Raw genomic sequence first — 11,044 nt, 5'->3', positions numbered from 1 at the left:
CTTCATTGGATAATATGTTTCTTCTCCTAAGGTGACAAATACAATCACAATTTCCCAACTGCTAAGTAATTTGTGGTATCTACATACCACGATGTTTTAATGAACACTACAGATAAATGTTCATCTGAAAACTTGTCTTCCACAAGAGAGGAATTGGTTGGAGGTGAAATCCTAGACAGGAAATCCACAACAAGATTCCCTTTACCTATTCAATCCTTAATTGTAATATTGAAATCCTACAACAAAAGCGACCAGTGAATCACTCTACCATTAGTAACTAGTTTATTAGATATATATTTAATATTAGAATGATCAGTATATAAAAATATAGGATAACCCGTAATATAGTAATGAAATTTATTAACAGTATAAACAATAACCAAAAATTCGTTTTCAGTCACAATATGGTTTAGCTCTATAGGTTTCAAGTTTTTTCCAATGTAATAGATTGCATAAGGATTCTTGTCTTCTTATTGCCCCAGTATTGATCCTATATTTGTGTTAGACATATCTGAAGATATGTGGAATGGTAATTTACAATTAGGACCTTGTAGTACTGGTGTTGTTGATAATAATTTTTTCAATTCTGTAAAAGCATGATTACATTTGTCAATCTAGTCAAATTCCGCGTGTCCCATTAATACATATAGTGGTGCTGTAATATTTGAAAATTGAGTTATAAAACAATGATAATAATCAACATAACCAAGAAAACTATGTAGATGTTTTTGTGTTCGAGGAATAAGAAGTTTAAGAATTACCTCGATATTTGTTGGGTCCACTTGGATGCTTGCGGTAGAGATTAAATGTCCTAGAACCATGCCTTCTATCATCAACATGTGACACTTTTCATTGCTAAGGCACAATCTAGTGACTATGCATCTAATGAGGACTTTTTCCAAATTACTCAATGCTTCATCAAATTCATCGCCATAGGTCGTAAAATCATCCATGTAGAGTTCAAGTCCTTCATTAATCACATAAGAAAATATGCTTAGCACTACTCTTTGAAAGGTTGCATATGCATTGCAAAGGCTGAAAGGAAGAAAACAATATGTGAATGTTCCCCAAGGGCAAGTAAATGTAGTTTTTCCTTGGTCTTCGAGGGAATGTATCCTCTAAATCTGTCCAGGAAAGAAAAATACTTCTTCCCAGCAAGAATGTCAAGGACTTGATCAATAAATGGGAGAGTAAAATTACATTTCTACGTGGCCTTATTTAATTCCCTATAATCTAGACAGATACACCATTTTTTTCTCTTTTTAGGTACAACAACCAATGGAGAAACCCACTAACTATATGATATAGGGTATATGAAATTGGCATCTAGTAGCTTCTGGAGTTCTTGTTTAACTACATCCCTGAGGTGTGAGTTTAGTATCCTCTGCAGTTTACAAATGGGATGGACATCCTTTTCTATGTAAATATGGTGTGCAAATTTTAGGGTCAATACCCTTCATTTTTGTTTAATCCTAGGCAAAAGCTTGTTCATTCTTTTGGAGAAATTCCATCAATTGTTCTCATTGTGAATCAGTTAAGTTGGCATTAATATTTAATGATTTTCCAGACTTTATTTCAATGGGAACGTTGTTATGAACTATTGTTGTGGGAATATAATCACTAGTTGATTCCTCCATATGATTACTTTGGGCTTCATTACCTATGACAACGTCCAATTTTTGGCATGTCGGGTGTTTTCTCAATAGTGAGGACAAGTCGTAGTTTTACTTCTTCATGATTGGGAGAAAACCATGTTTGATGACCAAATTCCATACTTGGTTTAGCAGATGGATAAAGAGTGAGGCTCTTAATGGTTGTTCCCTTGGCAATTATCATGTTCCCAGTTCAACATCCAATATATGATTCAACAATGGTAAGCCAAGGCCCGCCTAATATAAGATGATTTCCTTCTACTTTGTCTTTAATATTGAGAACTAAGAAGTCAGCTAGGTATTCCCAAGAGTCCACCAAGACAATAATATCCTCAACAATTCCTTCTGGTTTGATTACATATCTATCGTCTAATTCTAACATAATGTGTGTTGGCCTTGGTTCATTTAATCCAAGGAGAGAACAAGCTTTCAATGTTATGATATTGATAGCAAATCCCAAGTCCACTAGATTATTTGGGAAACTAATGCCTCGTACCTTAACGATGACTACATGATTTCTAGGATCATTACATTTTGTAGGAATCTATTTTCCTAAGATAAAATCAGATAATTTCCTAATCACATGAATCATGGGAGAGTCTTTCGGTTTCTTTCTATAATTCCTAATGCATAATTCCTTGATGGTTTTTTCATAAATAGGTACATCTTTGATAGCTTGTAAAAGAGGAATATTGACACAAAGATTTTGAAGTTCGTCTATAAAATTGAATTAAGGATATATCAATTTCTTTACTACAGTCAACATATCTATAAATAGGGGATAAAAAACTATAAATTTAGTTATTTATTGATTTTTGGTGGATTCAGAAGATAATTTTGTCCCACCAAGAGTTGAAATTGTTGAGATTTCTCAGGTTGAATTTGATCTTTATTATGTTTTTTATTTTTTAGTTGCTCAGAATCCGTTGAAGGGTTCCCTGTGGAAATTGTTCATCCTAATCTGAATTTAATTTCATTTCATTCTAAAGAGGACAAGCAATTGTCAGGAGTATCTATTATTTCCGCAAGTTTTACAAGCCTTTGTTTTGGGTTGGGATTTGGTTGTGCGGGTAATTTTGGATGTAATGGTGGCAAAGTATTTGAAGGTGACGAGAGTTGTCATTATTATTATGTTGGTTGTGACTGAGGTAACACTCCTAATGGTTGATTATCATAACCAGAAGGGATTTGCCAATTTTGAAGCCATACTAGCCCTTAAGTGACTTGATTCATCCATTGGGAAGGATATTGTATATTTTGCAAGCTTTTCCCAAGCAACTTGAAGTACTGTTGGTTTTTCCATGTGAGTCTTGGCTCTGGTTTATTTGGCAAAATTGGTGCAGTATATTGTTGATTTTTATAGGATACTATTCATTCTGCCAAATTAGTCTAGGGTATTGTTGTTGAATAGAGAAAAACATAGAAGGATCTTGAGGCATACCTAGAGGAGATATTTCCATTTCCATCATTGAGCTACAATGTAGGTTGTTTCAGGTTCTTCTCTAGCTTCCCTAAAAAAAAACCTTTAACACTTGAAGGTTTGGACAACAATCAATAGAATGGCCCTTCGCACAAATAGCACATACTTCAATCATATCTAATGGGCACTCCATGTGGCCATGTTTCTAACAAAAACTTGGAGAGAAAATTGTCAATGCATGTTCTTATTTTGCCTATTTTTATTTTATCTGCAAAAAATCAAATTGTGTAGTCAGAGTACCCAAGATATCAGTTTTGAAATTCCCTCATAGATTATTGAGTTTTATCACATGACTCCTCTGCCTGTGGTCTTAGTAGCCCTATGCATTAGGTCTCATATCCCATGCTTAGTCCTTGCACTTACATGAGAGCACCTGATACATAGTTTCACAATTTCATCATATTCTTCCTTAGAAATATCTCACTGCCCCATTAAATTAAGTGTTTCTATCCATTCATCTTTCATACCTCTAATGAGACCAATTTTTAATACTTCTTTAGGAAGAGTAGTGTATGGTGACCTTTGCAGATTATACTGAAATCTATTTATATATTCCTCTAAAGTTTTATCCACTTTATATGTCATTTTAAATATTTATTGTTTTAAGTCTCTGGATCGACAATAATCCTAGTATTTCTTTAAGAAGGCTTCCTTCATCTCATTCAAAGAATTGATAATACCATCTCCCAATCCCATAAACCATTGTAAAGTTTCTCCCTTTAAGGTAGAGGGTAAAAACTTTAGTTCCTATGGATCAGTGGTGTAATCATATCCTTGAAACAAAACATCAAATTCAAACAAGAATGCATCAGGGTCTTCTAAATCTAAGCCATAAAAGTTGGGAAGACCTTGGAGTGGTATATCTTTCATGGGTGCATTTTCTTGTTGATCAACAATAGGAAAATATATTTTCAAAGTATGTGTGTCTGATGTATTCACCTAACCTTCCATTTGGTAAAGGATATGCCAATATCCCTCTAGAATTCCAAAATCATGAGGTACCAAATAAAAGGGGCTGGTATGATAGTGGGACTCTGGACCTTGTCCCGACCTTATGACATTATTTGAGTCAGGAATATCAATTCCTTCCTTTAATATGGTTGTCATAGGAGGGTCTCTCTTGGGAGTTTGAAAGTTTATGTTACTTATTTCACCTCCTCCCTCTTTTATGTTACACGAGTTCCCATCACTCTTGTTAATAAAATTGAGATGGTCATCGGATGAGGCTTGAAAAATTTCTTCAGATCCCAAGATTTTATTGTGAATCTCAGCTTCCGATGTAGCATAAGATCCAACTACAGGAATAAAAATAACAATAGATCCATTTTTGGATGATTGGGGCCATATTTAAGTTTGAGACTCTACTTTTTGAATGATTTTGTCTATGAAATTCGATCATCCAAGGCCAACTTGGCCCTAGTTTGTGTTGATCATGGGAACATATTTTGGATATGTCTCTTTTTAATTCATACCTATAGTTCCTTTTCTAGTCATGCATACTAAATGACCTGAAACTTTCAACTAAGGGTAGACACCACCACAAGTTTTAGCTAGGGTGAGCTCACTGGTTCTTACCTTCCATCTTTAATATCCAACCCTTAGGGAATTAAGTATGCATCTACAACCATTCACTAGTATGGTGGCACTCCTTTGAAAACCTGCTCGACAATGAAACCAAAATGCTGGGACTATCATCTGTTTAAGTAAACAACTAAATTACCAAACACTAATATATCAACCATAGATTCATCTTTTTATTCAAAAGCAGTCTGCAAAGTTTATGCAAGAGAACTATGACTAACCAAGACTAATCATGGAACTAAAATGACATATTCTCATGGAAATATAAATGTGATGCATAATTAACTTATGATTCATAAACTATAATTAAGAAACAACACAGAAACCATTCAAATCTTATTTCAACTTATTCAGTTGATTATAAATGAAACCAATACTTCTTTAAAAGAATATTTGTGTCCTAGGAAATGATAATTGTAACTAAAGAAACAACAATAACAAAATTATAATAAAAAATAGGAAACAACAATAACTATTAATGAAAGTAGTTCTATCATGCTTCTAGAAAAGTAAACACAATATTAAGAAACTAGTTTCTAATCCAATCACAAAAATATCAACTACGCTGAAGAAGGAAAGCAAAACACAATTAAACTTGTAATTCAGATAGAAGACAAAGTCTCATCTAGGAAGCAAGCCCAACCACTAGGAGCAGATTGTATTTAAAACAATTCAGATCAAGACACGAATGATTGAAATATGAAATTAAATAAAAAGATTGATCATTCTGGTATTTAAAAATGTAATTACAATCGACACTTCAAATTACTTTCTGTTATGAAACCATCTCAAGAAAAGATAGAAAAGATATATCAACGCCTTAGAATTTAGCCTCTTTGAGGGGGCAACCTCCTTTACATTACATAAATGAACAATTCTTGGATGATTCAAATGACAAAACATCCTTTCTATATATAGCAGTCTAAGGAGTCACAATATAACCTAGCCGACCTAACAATAATAATATAAAGCCACAAAAATAACAATAGAGGGATTCTATGGGGCACAGTAATAACAATATGGGGGCAATAGGGGCACAACAATATTAATAAGGGGTACAACTACAATAGTAATGGGGTAATCACTAGTATTATAGGGACCCAACATGCCCCTCTCCTTCAAAAAAGTGTTGTCCTCAACGCTTGAGTAGTTCTGGATACTTCTGTATAAAATTCTCATCCTCCCATGTGGAATCCTCAGCGGATAAGTTCTTCCACTTGATAAGATACACCTAAATTGATCGATTTCGTAGCTGTCGAGTTCTTGTTTCTGTGACTGCTTCCTGTTCCAATATAATTTTTCCTTCCTCGTCAAGTTTTGGCAATATTGTTTGAACTGGGAGCTTGTCGCCTATAACCTTCTTTAAACATGAAACATGGAAAACTGGGTGCAATCGAGAAGATGCAGGAAGCTCCAATTTGTATGCCATAGTACCAATCTTTTGTAACACCTTGTACAAACCATAATACTTTGGTGATAATTTATTATCCTTCTTAGCTTGCTTGAGGGACATTTGCTTATATGGTTGTAGCCGTAGGAATACCCAATCACCTACATCAAAACTTCTTTCGCTGTGATGTTGATCTGCCTATTGTTTCATTCTATTCTGTGCCAACATGAGGTTATCCTTTAAGAGTTGGAGGACTTGTTGTTGATGTTCGATGTGATTTTCCACTGCTTGAACCTTAGAATTTTCTCTTAAATATGATGTGATGGATGGTGGTTGATACCCATAAAGTGCCATAAATGGGGTCATTTTTGTTGCTGTATGGAAGGAAGTGTTATACCACCATTCAGCTAGAGGCAACCATTTGACCCATTGTGTCTATTTATCAGATACAAAGCAACGAAGATATCCTTCCAAACATTTTTTTACTATCTCAGTTTTCCCATCAGATTGAGGATGATAAGATGAGCTATGAGCTAACTGAGTACCAAGACAAGAAAATAACTCTGTCCAAAAATTTCCAGTGAAAATGGGATCTCTGTCACTTACAATAATCTTTGGGTTTCCATGTAGCTTTTGAATTGTTTCCATAAATGCAATAGAAACTGTACTGGCTTTAAATGGATGTGATAATGCACAAAAGTGTGCATTCTTGGTAAGTCTGTCAACTACCACCATGATGACACTCTTTCCCTTAGACTTGGGTAAACCTGTGATAAAATCCATTGAAACCTCCTCCCAACGTTGGCTTGGAATGGATAAAGGTTGTAATAGACCCGGTGTCTTAATTGTTTCAACTTTATTTTGTTGGCAAACCAAACATTCCGCCACAAACTTTTGAATATCTGATTTAAGGCCATCCCAAAAAAATTCCTTCTTAAACCTGTGGTAAGTTTTTAAAAATCCTGAGTGCCCTCCTAAGGGAGAAGTGTGCAATTCCATAAGAATCTTTTGTTTTAGCTGGGAATTCTTACAGAGGTATAAGCGATCTTTGTACCATAACGAATCATTTTGCCAGCTAAATGTATTAGACATACTGGAATCTTGTTGTAACTTTTGAATAAGTGCCCACACTTCTTCTTCATTCTTCCATTCCTCCCTTGCTTCGTTTATCCAATCTGGTTGGATAATAGAAATGGCGCACAACAATGCTTCCACATCCTCATCCTTTCTTGAGAGTGCATCTGCCACCACATTTTGCTTCCCTTTTTTGTAGATGATTTCAAAGTCATAACCCAACATCTTTGTGACCCACTTTTGTTGCTCTTCAGAGGATAATCTTTGTTCTAAAAAGTATTTAAGGCTATCATGATCCATTTTTACCTTGAAGTGTCTTCCCATTAGGTAGGGTCGCCATTTCTTAAGTGCATGGAGTATTGCCAACATTTCCTTCTCATAAATAGCTTTGTGTAAAAACTTTCCCTTGATTGGACGACTTTCAAAAGCAATGGGTCTTTCATCTTGCATTAGAACAACACCAATTCCATTTCCTGAAGCATCACATTCCACAATAAAGGTTTTTGTGAAGTCCGGTGTAGCTAAGACTGGTGCTTGGCACATTGCCTCTTTAAGATGTTCAAAGGCCTTTGTTGCTTCCGGAGTCCATGAAAATGCATCTTTCTTCAATAATGTTGTTAGAGGTGCTGCTATTCTCCCATAATTCTTAACAAACTTGCGATAATACCCTGTCAACTTGAGAAATCCTCGCAGATGCTTTATGGATGTGGGGATTTTCCATTCCTTAATGGTTTTAATTTTGCTAGGGTCTACCTTAACTCCTTCATGAGATACAATATGACCCAGATATTCCACCTCCTAGACTCCAAAGAAACATTTGGATCTTTTTGCATATAATTGTTTCTCCTCCAATAGTTGTAACACCCTGTCAACATGTTCAACATGATCCTTCCAAGACTTGTTGTAGATTAGTATATCATCAAAAAATACTAACACAAATTTTCTAAGGAATGGTTTGAAAATTGAATTCATCAAACCTTGAAATGTTGAAGGTGCATTGGTAAGGCCAAAAGGCATGACCAAAAATTCATAATGACCCTCATGAGTTCTAAATGCTGTTTTCGGAATGTCTTCAGTCTTCATTCTAATTTGATGATATCCTGAACGAAGATCCAACTTGGTGAAGTAAATTGATCCATGCAATTCATCCAGTAATTCATCAATGACAGGAATGGGAAACTTATCTTTAATAGTGAGCTTGTTGAGCTCCCTATAATCCGGACACATGCGCCATGATCCATCCTTCTTGTGCACCAATACTACTGGAGCAGAGAAAGAACTTTGACTCGATTGAATTATACCAACCTCTAGCATTTCTGCAACCATACGTTCAATTTCACTCTTTTGGACATAGGGATATCTGTACGGCCTGATGTTTGGAGGAACACTTCCTTGAATCAGATGAATAGCATGATCATGATCACGCATAGGTGGGAGACCTTTGGGAGTCTCAAATACCTTGGAATGATTGTCCAGGACTTTTTGGAGATCTGGAGAAATAGATGATTTCGATGTGGAAACATCTAGCGAACATAATTGTGCAATTACACCTCTTTGTTCCTTTTTTAGAAGCTTTGTCATACCATTAGAGCTGATTATCTTTCCTGGTTTCCCTGCAATACCCCTTAATTCAACTTCCTTTCCTTCCGTAGAAAATTTGATGAAAAGTTCTTGAAAATTAAAAGCTATTGTACCCAAGGATTGTAGCCATTGGACTCCTAGTACAACATCAGCACCTCCCATTGGAATGGAAAGCATTGGGCTAGTCAATACATATTCTCCCATGGATAGCTTGATATTATGGCACTTTCCAGAGCAATTTATTGTTCCTCCATTTGCAATCATCACTTGACACTCTGGTGCTGGATATAGGAAGCAATTCAATTCTTTTGCTACCTTACAATGAATAAAATTGTGGGTTCTTCCTGAATCAATCAACACTATTACATTTTTCTTCTTGATTTGTTATTATATCTTGATGGTTTGAGGAGTGGTAATTCCCACCAATGCATTACAAGATATGGTCGGATTCATTTGTTCTTCATCTAGGCTTTGTTCCTGGAGTATATCCTCTTCTTTTGACCTTTCTTGCTCCTTTTCTTCTTCCTCTTCACAATCTATGTAGAATAATTTCTTCTCAGCACACTTATGACTTTAGTCTATTTGCTATCACAATTGTAACAAAGCCCTTTTGCTCTTTTTTCTTCCAATTGTTGTGGTGTCAACCTTATAGGTTGTGGAAGACTAGGGGCAACAACACTTCCATCTTTATAGTTGTGAGTGGTATGCTTCTTGGTTGCCATAATTTTGCTTTCCATTTTTCTTGCTAACCTAAATGCCTTCTCTAATGAATCAGGTTCCCAAAGGCGAACATCATGTTGGATATTATCCTTTAAAGACCCTATGAACACATCAATCCTATGCTCCTCTGGAATATATTTTACCCTTATGTTCAATTTTTGGAACTCCTCAATGTGCTCCATTATTGAACCCTTTTGTTTGAGACTTATCAATTGGCTAAAAAAAGTGTTGCTTTTTGTATCCTCATAATGTGCTATCAATTCTTCCGTAAAAATTGCCCAAGTGATAAATTGTTTACGAGAGCAAAGCCATTGATACCATACAAATTTATTTGGTTCCAAATATAAAGTTGTCATACGTACCTTTTGTGTGTTTTGCACATTATTGAGATCAAAAAATTGCTCCATCTGTAATATCCATGTTGCGGGATCCTTGCCATCAAACTTCCTCATGTCGATTTTTGGAATATGGTGGGTCTTCGATCCAACATTAGAGTCTATGGAATCATGATTATTTTTTTTTTGTTCTCATCATGAGTTTCCTTTAGTACCCTTTCACCATTAGTGGCCATTTCTTGTAGCAACTTATTCATATTTATCTTCAATTCTTCCATCTTATCATCCATGCCATCAATTTTAGCGTCCATGCCATTCATCTTAGCTTCCATGCCATCCATCTTAGCTTCTTTGTCTTTCTTTAAACAATCCATATCAGATTCTACACCTTTCTTTAAACCATCCATCTTAGCTTCTACATCTTTCCTTAATCCATCCATCTTAGATTCTGTTGATTTTTGTGCAAGTGACACTTGTTGCACTTGTTCTTGTAATTTTCATATATCATATAACATTTCTTCTTCTTCTTCATGAGTCATGCTAGAGCTTTCAGGTTCCTTACTAGGTGTTTGCATTTTCTTTCCTCGGGGCATCAGTTACCGATAATAATGCTCTACTAGCCCTTTGAATTCCTTCAAAATAAATTTTCAAACCAATCTTAAGCCAAAATTTAAAAAAATCTACACACCTTTTTTTCACTTTGTAGGAGCTCGATATTGCCCCTAATGTATCTCTGTACTTTCAGATCTTCCAGTTCTGAAATTGTAACCTGTGGTAGCCCTCTGTTTCCTCTTTCCAATGCCACCAGTCTGATCCAAATTGGATTCTCCAAGGAAGAGTTATGCGAAATCTCCCACAGTGACCTGATTATAGAATAGTTTAGTAGAGCGAACTTGTACAACGTCCCATGAGTCACTATTTCGACCTTTGGCTCTGAAAAATATACACAAGAAACTAAACTCTATCCTCTTTCTGTACCATCTGACGAAATTTCAATCCAATGCTCAGAGAAAAAGTTATGATGATTTTCCCTAGGTCACCTGTTTGTAATGTAATTCAAGAGTCTGCAAAAATACCAACTTCTTCAGATCATATCTCTGCAAATATAGTGCAAAAAGCTATGAAATTTGAACCCGAGATTCAACACGATGTCTTCTCAAATGGTTTTTTTTTTTTAGCTTCTGAAACGTCACAGAAAAAAACTTATAACAAAAATTCCACAATGACCTGT

This window comes from Pinus tabuliformis, chromosome 6 (assembly GCF_031772625.1).
Source record: "Pinus tabuliformis cultivar Carrire ecotype Pingquan chromosome 6, CPIR1, whole genome shotgun sequence".
Taxonomy (NCBI): domain Eukaryota; kingdom Viridiplantae; phylum Streptophyta; class Pinopsida; order Pinales; family Pinaceae; genus Pinus; species Pinus tabuliformis.
This window is presented reverse-complemented; position numbering follows the sequence as displayed.